The sequence below is a fragment of the Mercenaria mercenaria genome, chromosome 8, assembly GCF_021730395.1.
Source record: "Mercenaria mercenaria strain notata chromosome 8, MADL_Memer_1, whole genome shotgun sequence".
Lineage (NCBI taxonomy): Eukaryota > Metazoa > Mollusca > Bivalvia > Venerida > Veneridae > Mercenaria > Mercenaria mercenaria.
This window is the reverse complement of record NC_069368.1, coordinates 17,841,748-17,853,733: the sequence shown is the minus strand read 5'-3', so window position 1 is coordinate 17,853,733 and position 11,986 is coordinate 17,841,748. Positions and strand designations below refer to the sequence as shown.

Genomic DNA, 11,986 nt, shown 5'->3' with positions numbered 1-11,986 from the left:
TTACTTTTGTTTCTTTTTATAATAATCATTGTTTTCAAGTCAATCATTTTAAAGTACTGGCAGTATAAATAAAAAGTGAAAAAAGTAGTCCAACAACGGGAGCAGCACAAAAGTTTTCCGAATAAATTTGTTTTACACACTTGTAAAAAATTCTGTTAGCCAATCAAATTGAAGGAAACGGTCCAAAAAAGAAACAAATTAGTCTAAATAATTTAATTTCTCAGTCACAGATGGCGACTGGACGGTTTGGGAAGATTGGAGAGCATGCAGTGTAACATGTGGAACTGGCTATACTACTCGAATACGGACATGTTCAAACCCTCGACCGTCGAAAATGGGACGATATTGTGACGGTACCTCTGTGGAAGTTCGGTCCTGTAATAATACGTCGTGTTCAGGTACATGTTACTGTTTTGGTATGTGTTGAAATTGTGTCACAAACAGTGAAACACAGCTCACTCTGGCACTGATGACTCGCTCGAGCAATTCATGTTGTCGAGACCGATTTACTTCTATGTCAAATTACCAATGTTTGGTCGAGCATCAATAACTCAATAGCTCGAGCATGACACCTGGTCCCTGTATATCAATCTACTCTTTATTGCTACTGGCAAACCCGAGCACAGGTGTTCCTTCAAAGGTCGGAATGAAATGGGTTAACTCAAATTTTCGTGCGGTGTACTGTCCAACTACCTAAAATATTTACTTGTCGGTAAATTTGATCTGACTATGAATTTAACTGTTGATGAAAGGGTAAAGAAAATGTTCTTTGGTCAAATATTAATCTGTATCTGTATGAATAAGGTTAAAGCAAGTATATAATTATTATTATTACATCTTTTTTTCAGGATCGAGAATATATTTATGAGATCTGAATTTGGGGAAAAGAAATGCCGTAGAAAAATGTTTTTGTGTTTTTAAAACCTGAAAATTTAAGGACATAATTTTATGTTTTGATAAAAGAGATAAAACATTGAGGGTCTAATAGTTGTTTCTATTAAATAAAGGAAATGAATATGTTACTCATTATAAAGATTTTACAGAACCGAGACGATAATTAGGAGATATCAAATGTAAAAGACGATTGCAAGTTTGAACATGTGTTTAATAGTGTGCACATATTTTCAAATAAAAGTTGCAAACAATTAAGAAAAAGTCGGATATATATTTTCGAAATCCTCCATGTAATTCTGATCAAACACTTTACACAACACCTTCTCTATATTGTAAAGCCCAGTCTGTGGCTGTCACTTACTGACATACCTTGATAGTGTTGTCAGCCCATGTCTGTGTACCTTTACTCTATTGTCAAACCATGTTCATGGCTATCTTGCCATTTCAATAATGTTAACCCGAGCAATCTGGTGAAGGACCCAGTCATAGATGACACCTAGATCGGAATTTGTTCATTTTTCACCTTATGATTGTTGAAAATTGATACTTTTACTTTCACCCTGCTGTGATAAAATGTATAATAATTATTAATAATCATCTTTGCGTGATTATAAAATCAATGTTATAAGATGTTGCGCTCATGGCAAGCAGTATCATAGATTGATATGAACCATTTAACATCTCAGTCACAGATGGCGTTTGGACTGGTTGGGAAGATTGGGGAGCATGCACTGCAACATGCGGAGCTGGTATTACTACTCGCATACGGACATGTTCGAACCCCCGACCATCGATAATGGGACGATATTGTGACGGTACCTTTGTTCAAGTGCAAATCTGTAACAGTGGTTTCTGCTCAGGTAACTTTGCATTTGTTCACGTTATGTCACATACCTGATCAGTTGAGATGTCACAACATTATTTACGTTTAACCAACACAATGTTACAACATCTCACAACAGTTGATATAAGTGCGTTGCAGGTTGCCTCGACTTGTGTATCTAAATATGTATTAACTAATAATTTCTTTTGCCTTACTTCCAGAAGTTATATATTACCTCTCAAGCATTGTACAAACTAATCAAGAAATATGTGCAAACCAACAACCATAGATAATAGGTCTATATTGTGTGATTGTTCGAAGCATTACATTTGCAGGATATATTGTGACTTTCTAGCTTTAAATGGTAGAGGAAGACACACAGTGCCCATCCTGAATTTAATTTCAGACACAGGCGAGCATTTTGGAAGAACCACATTCAATGTGCAATCCTAAAATATTGCTTCCTCATTTGACACTTTTAGCAGGACCCAAACCCTCAGAAATAAGCGATTAGTACTCGGCCACAAAGATCCCTGAGCTTTGTCGGAGAAAGTCAAATATATGTATATGCTATGTAATCACTAGATTGCATACTTTATCTGATAGAGTTTGGTTACTAAACAAAACATACGTCTCAACGACATTTGATGCAGTGTCATAGCGAGTGTCCCCTGTTGCATGAATCGGTACAGTAATAATATTTTACATTTTTGATTTATTTCTTATGTAAGATAAGTCTACCCCAATTAAATACACGTATATAATATAATATATAGCATATTAATATGAAAGCTTTCAGGTTTTGAAAATAGCTTTCCTGCATAACATATTTCACATATTATGCTTAGTGACAAGTTATATGAAACTCAACTGAACCGGCCTCATGGTTCTTTCGGTGTAAATCGGACAAGAGCAGATATAGACACAGAAAACGCTTAGCATGCAAGTACATTTATTTGCAAATTATACCCGTTACTTGTTTACCATTTTGCCCTTTATGATATGTTTAATGAGCAATTTATCATTTTTACCTTCTACATTTATATATGTTTGACAGGTTTATGTTCAACTGTCTTACTACGTGTAGTTTTATTATTTAAATGCAGATTAGATTTTAAATTTAACAGTTACTTAAATACGCTTAGGCAAAATGGTCTTTGAAGACAGAACAAGTCAAACAAAGCAATAAGCGGTTCTAAAAGACCTCTGGTTCTAAGTTGCTTTTAAAATTAAAATCAAGAACTCATTTAATCGGGCCCTTTTGTTGCTTTACCTTCTGCAAATACATAGTGTCAATGTGTATATGGGTCTCTAGGTTTTTATTATAAACTAAACTTCAGCATGTCAGTGGTTTAGATATCATACATTTTGTAACCATCAAATATTAGAAGGATAACTTTTATGTACACTGAATTGTTTGATATGTTCTACAGTGGTGTTTCGTTTGATGCATGCTCTGATTCCTGCGAAATCAACGAGTAGATATGTTTTATTGTTTTACAGTTTTATAAGTTTTTAAGTGTCTCTTTGTTGAAGAATGTTCGAATTTATAACGAGTTCCTGTTGTTAGTGTTACGTATGTAAGTATGTAATGTATTCAGAAGGCAGGCAGCAATTGCATTTACACTGTCTTGTAATTATGAAACATGAATGTGACTAAGAGTAAGGTTTACCCCAGTTAGTTAGTTATCGTTTTGCCACTGACCATTTAAAGATGGTGCCTTACTGTGTGCCTTCCTAATGTATGTTTTTGTTATTCCATGCATCTTTTATTTGTTAATAGTTGTAACAGTTTGTGTGTAGGTGAATGTCGAATGTTGTATGAGTGGCTTCGTTCTCATTTGACCTTTTTTGTTTCCCTTTTGTCCTTGTTTTTGTTTTCATTCTAGGAATGAGGCTATTTACTTTAGATCTGTATTCTTTTTTGTACATTTTATGCATACAGATGCGTTTTGTCAATAATTGTAACGTATACATTTATTTTCAAATGTATTCAGATTTGATTTGTAATAAAAGAAAATAACTGAAAACAATACAGATGTAAATGAGAGTCAAAAAATACATCAACAATTAACAAATTTATTATTATGACACTGAATCATTTCTCTAACATAGCTTAAACCTTAATAATTGAATAAAATGTAAATATTACTAGTATTTATCAGGTTATTTTAACACAACCCTACGTACTTCTCTTTGCAAAACTTGCATTTCATATGATTTAGCTACACTCCTACAGACTTTATTGGAAAAAAAACATGTGAAAAGCTCGTTTGGCAGCAAAGAACGCAACAAAGTGACAAAAGACTCGAATTGGTTGAGTCTATTCATGAGAGGTACTAAAATGTGCAGCACGACTGTGCATCCCTCAAGCCTCCTAGCACTTGTTTATGAGAAATTCTATTATAGTAAAAATGAATATTCTCCATGAACCCAAAGAACCGATCAGAAAATATAACAACACTGAGTACAAGTACGGGGAGACATTTTGCAGTCACCACACGTACTTCAAGACTGTTGTTGTGGTAGTTAATAAGATCTTTGCAAATATCGTTTGATCCATAGAAGACTAACCTTACATGCATCCGAGAAGGTAACATTTAAACAAAATTCTGTGATAGTTTCATAGCTGCTGTTTCTTTCATGTGGTCTGTGAAATTGACTAGAATTAGATATATTCATATGATCACAAATGATTTGACATGACTATATGTCAATTATGCATTCATGTGTAGGCGTATTTGTCGAAACTGATTCTCGAACATAGATTTAAAAACAATGGTAAAGTAAGGGTAAATTTTCAAGTGTACAAATATTTTTATTAGGTTTAACGTCGCACCGACACAATTATAGGCCATATGGCGACATTCCAGCTTTGATGGTAGAGGAAGACCCTAGGGGCCCCTCAGTGCATACTTTCATCACAAGCGGGCACCTGGGTAGAACCACCGACCTTAAGTAAACCATATGAAGAATTCAATGCCTCGAGTGAGGCTCGAACCAACATCGAGGAGGGGCAAGTGATTTAAATTTTGTAGTTTCCAGTAATATTTATTTTATACATTATATTTGATAATTCATACACTATAAATTTGGTTTCAATTTATTAAAAGTTAGGAATTTATAATATTATGTATTCATCATTGAATACTGATACATATTTTGATTTATTTTTTAAAATTCTTTATGCAAGATTTTAATTATACTTAAGTAAAAATCAATGATGTCAACGGCTTTTACAATAAATGCACATTTTACAAAATTTTTGAAACGCACCAATGGACCGTTAGATAAATGTGTTTGACCAGTTCGGTGCTAAATCATTAAATATATTATTGCCACCATTTGTAACATATCCATGCATATTCTTTTTCAAACAGACATATTTGTTGGTTATGGAACTTGACTTACATATTTTATGATACATATTTTTCAGGCGGTATTTTTATTCAAACAATGCGTGTGTTTATGGCCTTTCTAGAAAACAGACAGGCCACAGCAAAGCTTAACTACCCAAGCTTTTTCCTGCAGGCTTTTAAATATCTTCTAGACATCATGATTTACCTACTCAGGGCATCGGAAAAAAAAGAGCTCTGATACCTTTAACGTGCCGTTATATGAATATATGTCAGACGACTGTGAAATGTCTTTTTCTTTTTTCATTCTTATAGTAACAGATGGCGGGTGGACAAATTGGGGAAATTGGGGAGTTTGCAGTGTAACCTGTGGTGTCGGCTTAATCACCTGATCAAGAACTTGTTCAAATCCGCAGCCTTCGTTAACAGGGAGATATTGTGACGGTACCTCTGAACAAATGAAAATATGCAATGATATTCCATCTTCAGGTGAAATATATTTTCTTTTATTTGGTCTATTACATCCTCTAGAACAAACATTTATAGCTTTAACCAATGCGCTCGCTTAAAATTTGTTTCACTCTTACAGAAAAAAATAATAGATGTCAATAATAAATTTGATAAATTCTAAAATTTGGACTTTAATAAGTTATATTAGGTCAGTGGTCTAATTCAAAGAACGGGGGACCTATCAGCGACAACCTCGAACATGTGTTTTTTTTAATGTATATTTGTTTTTGCTCAGAAACGGTTTGTTTATATTGAAACAAAGCTATAGTTTCAATTGATTGAGATTGTTTTTATACGTTCTTAGTTATTGGATTCCTTCATGCATGTGTTTCTTTTAAGGAGAGGCAAGGCTGCGACTTAGGCTATGATCCTTATTGAATCACTGTCCTTGCTTTACTCACAGCGGTGTTTTTGTGCCTTATCATGTTATGGCGACCGTGAAATGTATATGAGTATAGTAATAATTTGATTTATAAATAATACAAAACGCGTGCCTTAACGTGTTTCAGGTGACAGTGTTGGCTTTTCTGTGCACGACCCACAGACTAATTCTGGAGGAAATCCACTGACATTCCGCACAACACTTTATAATAACAACGATGCATTTAACATGACGTCGGGTAAATTTGTCTGCCAGAAAGAAGGACTCTACGTATTCATAAGCACGCTTCTAAGAACATATAATACCACTAGTTCTATAACTTGCGATTTTTATAAAAATGACGACCCGACCCTCGCGTATGGTAGTTTCGCTAGTAGCAACAGCTTACGTGACAACCCATCAAGTACGAGTTCAATTTTGTATCATTTAAAGCCAGGTGATCATGTTTATCTGGGTTCATGCAAGGGCATGAGTTATATGGCTAAGGCTTCAGGTTTTACAGGCTTTCTAATTAATCCCATGCACTAAAATGACTGGTCGCTGTTTTGAAATGACTGGCCGCTGCTTTGAAATGACTGGTCGCTGCTGATGATTTATACATGTGACATGACTTAAATTAGTTCATGATAAGACTCTTCGCAGTAACTGTTACAACATCGCCGTGGGAATCGCATGACCAAAATAATCTCCAAACCAAAAACAAAACAAAAATAATAAGAAAAATGATGGATAAATTTAAAGCAAATTTTCCTGTAAGTCTAAAATATAGCCCATTTCATGGCAACATAGATGTACTCTAAAACTACATAGATGTACTCTTAAACTACATATATTTATATTACAATCACCTTCTGATAACCTGGAACACGTGAAGAAACCGAGACATTTTATCAACGTAAGTGTTTGTAATTACAAGAAATCTATCATCACTGGAATCCTCATAATAAAGATTATTTTGATCTTGTGATTCCCTAAACTGAACATGTATTATAATAATGCTAATCTTCATTGTTGACATTTGAAGTCCAAGCCAGGCGAAAAACTAGCGTTTAACTTTTTAAATGAAAACGCCATGTTAACAATACTAAAAGTCTACTTACGATTTCTGAAATCACCAAATATTCTGATTTGCTTTAACATACAGGTAAGTGAAATGCAATGTAATTGTTTAAAGCTAGAAAAATAAACGAATCAAAATGAAATTTGGAATTTAAATACTAATAAATTGTGCTTTTGTGTTGTTTGAATTTATCTTAGGTAATAATATAATTCCTGCAAGCATTAAGTGTAGAAAGCGTAATCAGATCCACCCACAACTTAACAGACTAGTTTCCATTATACATCCTTCTTTAGCCCTCAGATTAAGTGCATTATTTGTGGTTGCTTTATTTTACATTATTCTACCAGATTTTTATAGCACCCTTTTTCATAATACTCAGGTACAATAGCGCTTTACATAGCGCAAAGGCTGTCACATGCGGTTTCGGCATTTCCCGTTTTTTAGGGTTAAGCTATATCTACGTCTGAAGAATGCCGAATTTAAAGATAGTACGGTATCATACGGAAATAGCAGCTGAGTGCCATAACGGTCCACCACTTAACGTAAATCTGTGACTAAAAGTGAAGCACTTAACGCATAGACTGGACTAAATGACACCTAAGCAGTAGATCTGTAAAAGATCTTGACAAAAGTGAACTACTAAGCATAATCTGTGACTAAAAGTGAAGCTACCTTAACCATAAGATCTGACTAAAGTGAAGCTACTTACCTAGTCTGTGACTAAAAGATCGTGATAAGTGATCTACTAAGCCAGTAAGATTGATAAAAGTGACTACCTACCAGTAAGACTGTACAAATGCATGATAGTCTGCTGATTCATTTCATACAGGCTCGAGCTCATTGCTAATAAAACAGTAGTAATTTTATAAACACCAAAGTATAACTCTAAGCAAATTGCTGGCGTTTCGGTGAAACAAAAAACACAACAAAATGTGTTAGAAATTTTGGTGCAGTAGTAGACTCCAGTATACAGAGCAGTAAAACAGCTCGATCAAATGTGTGTCGGACTGGACATGCACAACTACATAACTCACATCGGACGGTATCTAACCCGTAGTGCCACAAAGTCATTTGTCAAATGCCTTGATACCTCACCTTTAGAAGTTACTGTATTAGTATTCCAAAGACTACACTGGACAAATTCAACATATCTGTATAGACATGATGAGGCAAGCCTCACACCCCAAGCACCGCTTGACTTAAGAGGATACTGCCAAGGAGATAGCATTAAATAGACTAACCAAAAGGCTTAAAAACATAAAATTTAAACGCGTGTAGACATTTTACGACCGCTGCATGGCACTTAATATCGTACTTTTGTCCTGATATGAGAAAATCCTGTGAAAGAAAGCATAGAATGCTTCCAACCAAAACAAGAACTGTCACAGGAGTGACGAATAATAAAAGAAAAATACGGCCTTGTCACAGAAGTAAGCCAATGTCAGAGTCAAGCTTGTCTTATTCGATTATGTTACACCTGTGTATCGAACATTGTGTAAATCCGTCAACCCTGTCATAAGTCCGAAAATCATGAGTTTGGCAAATTTTAAGTTGGAAAGGGGCCAGAACTCCGTCAAAAAATGGAAGATTGTGAGCAAAGTCAAACTTGACCTGTATTTTATTATGTTACAACTGTGTACCAAAATGTATTTAAATCAGTCAAGACTTTCGTGAGTTATTGTCCGGACAGACCAACCGACCGATAACTCACTCCTATATACCCCCACACCCACCCCAAATCTCGTTTGTGGGGGTATAATAATCCTCACACATAATTTGATTGAATCTGTTTATGACAAGTAATGGAATGTGCAAGTCTCTTCACGTTCCACATGCTTAAGCGGAATGTCTTTAAACATTTATACCGAGCGGATTCTATTATCTTACAGGCTAGAAAAAATAACAACACAGAGCCCAAGTATGAAGTTAAGGGCTGGTTTCAATAGTCAATACAATCTATAGTCGATGTTAAGGGATCCTCTACATTAAGCATAAAAGAATTCATGCATAGTTCTGTTCTTTAATAATGAAAATAGGACATGTTGTAATCAACGGCGTAAATCAAAACACTTTGAAATATAATAAGATAAACGCCCTTGTCGCATTATCTGATTTCCTAAATCTGTATGTGTGCCATAGTTTTGTAATAGAAGAACACTAGATATTTTTTACTACTGAACATATATTTCGTTCTGTTTTGGGTTTAACGCCGTTTTCCAACAGTATTTCAGTTATGTAACGACGGGCAGTTAACCTAACCAGTGTTCTTGGATTCTGTACCAGTACAAACCTCTTCTTCGCAAGTAACTGCCAACTTCTCAACATGAATCAGACATGTAGGACAGATGCAGACATAATGTCTTTTATCAAATCATCATGAAGCACTTGCGACCTCGTGATCTCTCCCTATTGAGCTAAGCAAAAGCACTTAGGGTCAGGAACCCCTAACACCCCACTCTCACCGCCCCCCCCCCCCCCCACACACACACTCCACTATCTTCCGCCCCTGGATAAGTTTAGCGAATATTGTTTAGCATTTTGTTATGTATTGAGCATAGGTGACGATCATGAGTCGCATTTTGTAACAATTTCAGCTTGTTTTAAAAATGCATATTTTACCATCAATGCTCTTAATACAAGAAGATTTGAGCAACAGTTGTTTCATTATTAAATCAATCGACGGTTTCTTAAATGTCCATTACTAAGGGAAAGTGAGTTGGCAATTTTTTTCATAGCCAGTGCATAGACTTCTGCAAGACACTAAATAATAAAGATTGGCAGGTCAAAATTTACAGAAGGTCTTTTGAACTCAAAGAAATGTATGTGTATTATGTTGAAATTTCAATGAATCAACAGAATGACCCCCCCAGGTCTTTTTAACTTTCTTCATACTTCAATAATTGTACATATACTGCGATTTATTTCGAATTTCTACATACCAACTTTCATTTTCCAATAAAATGAAATAGTTTCTGTGCTTTTTAAAAGAAATTAAAATGTTCATTTTCCTTAGTATTGGACCTTTTAGAACAGTTATAAAATCCAAAATGTTACAGCGGTTGGTCAATTTTACAATGCTTTTGATGTTAACTTGACTGCAATGTCTCATTGTGATGACACACAGCATTATGACGTCATTGCTTGTGGTCAACTTTTGGCTCCGCGTACAAGTCAATACGACATTTTATATTTATCATATGTCTCTCTCTAGACCATTATATATCAATTAAATATTGATTTCGTAATAAGATGTGCTATGAAATTGAAAAATGATAAGACCGTGGCTATAGCTAGAAAACCCATTATTGTTGTTTATTTTATAAACGTTGAATGGATGATGGAAACTGAATAGGATCCAAATAGTAGTGATGCAATTTTAGGAAACATATTGCAGCATTTTAACCTTTACCCTGCTAAATTTCAATAATGAACTTGTCCATCTTCCAGTTTTGACTGTAACATTAACTGTTAAAAGGTGTGCTTACCGAAAATATACTGGTTGAATAGCGAACAGTGCAGATCGTGATCAGACTGCACGGATGTGCAGGCTGAATATGTTCTACAATGGATACAAAGGCAGAATCAACCGTGTCCAATATGGTAAGGGTTAAAACACGCTCAAATGTATCAATGTAAATTCTATCAATCTAGATGATATTTAATAGTTTTCATGTCATATTACACATAGGGTCCGGTCCAAATATTTTAATATAATAGCATGTTTACTAAAACTTATTGTGGGAATTTCCAAAAAAAAAAATGCTTCTGGCACATGTACAATATCAATTTGATAACATTCATTATCATAATCTTTTATTTTAAAACCGCTACGATAATCTCACAATGGAATGTATTATATTTACTATTTTTGTCCATACAGAACTCTTGTTGCCATGGTAACCCAAAGGAAATAAAAAAATTCTTCTTTTCCAAACTCATATTTTGTATGTAGCATCCTCTAGTGGTCCTCTAACAAGATTGTTAAAATTATCCCCCTAGGGTCAAATATTGCCCCGCTCTGGGGGTCACATGGTTTATATAGACTTCTAACATGACTCGATTTGATTTCCAGTTAAACAAAGAAGGAAATCAAGCTCTATATATTCTGCGATAAACAACGGTTGACGCGCGGACCGGTAAGAGAGCTTTATGACGTCAATTATGACGTCAAATTGCCGCATGACGTCCGATACATTACTCCTCGGGTAAATGAAGTCCAGCATAATATTTATTATAATATGTCAACGAACATGTCAGAATGAAAACAATCAAGCCCTTCTTGTGATTTATCGTCTAATCTACCACGGTTCATCGTTCAGATGCTTCAGTATATTATAGGTAGCTTGAAGAAATATACCCTAGTAGCATCATGGAGGCAGCACCATGGGATAGCTGGCTAGAGTTAGGTTCAATTCCTACGCATCTGAACTCTAAACCATGATAAAATAGATGATAAACACACTGTCGTATACGTGCAACGGCTGGGATTTTCCGTGAGCCGGAGAGGACACACCAAGATGGCGGACGAAAGTGACGCTAGAAGGTAGGAGCTTATTTTTGCATCCCGTTTTATTTAATGCCTTTTGGTTCAAATATTTAGTCGAGACAAATGCAGAAAACCTTCCTCCGCATGCCGTAATTGCTCATATCTCCAGTATTCCTATGATTTCCCCAAAACGTCCTCCTGAATCTGACATTTTACAGGTCAGAAAAATCGAAGCGAAGGCGGCATGTTTTCAAGGTCAGAGTTTCTCATGCAGTAGCAACTAGATCCGTATATCATGTCATATATGCTGAAAATAAAGCACTCTTCATTTCTGACGCTGATTTTAGTTCGATGCAAGTGCCTAATCTAAGAAAACAATGTACTTTCGATTTCAACACATACCGGCCGGGACACCACGCTCCGGGAAGGATTTTCCGGAAAATATTGCACACAAATGAGCACCAGTTGGGATGCT

The 11,986-nt window shown here is 35.3% G+C and overlaps 1 long non-coding RNA gene across 1 annotated transcript; it reads left to right on the top strand.

Annotated features, from left to right (window-relative positions):
* Positions 1 to 222: 222 nt before the first annotated feature.
* LOC123522963 (uncharacterized) lies at positions 223 to 7,548 on the top strand. The gene is made up of 4 exons (XR_008371982.1): positions 223 to 398; positions 1,581 to 1,754; positions 5,389 to 5,562; positions 6,093 to 7,548. It is a non-coding gene; the product is annotated as an uncharacterized LOC123522963 (long non-coding RNA).
* Positions 7,549 to 11,986: the final 4,438 nt, after the last annotated feature.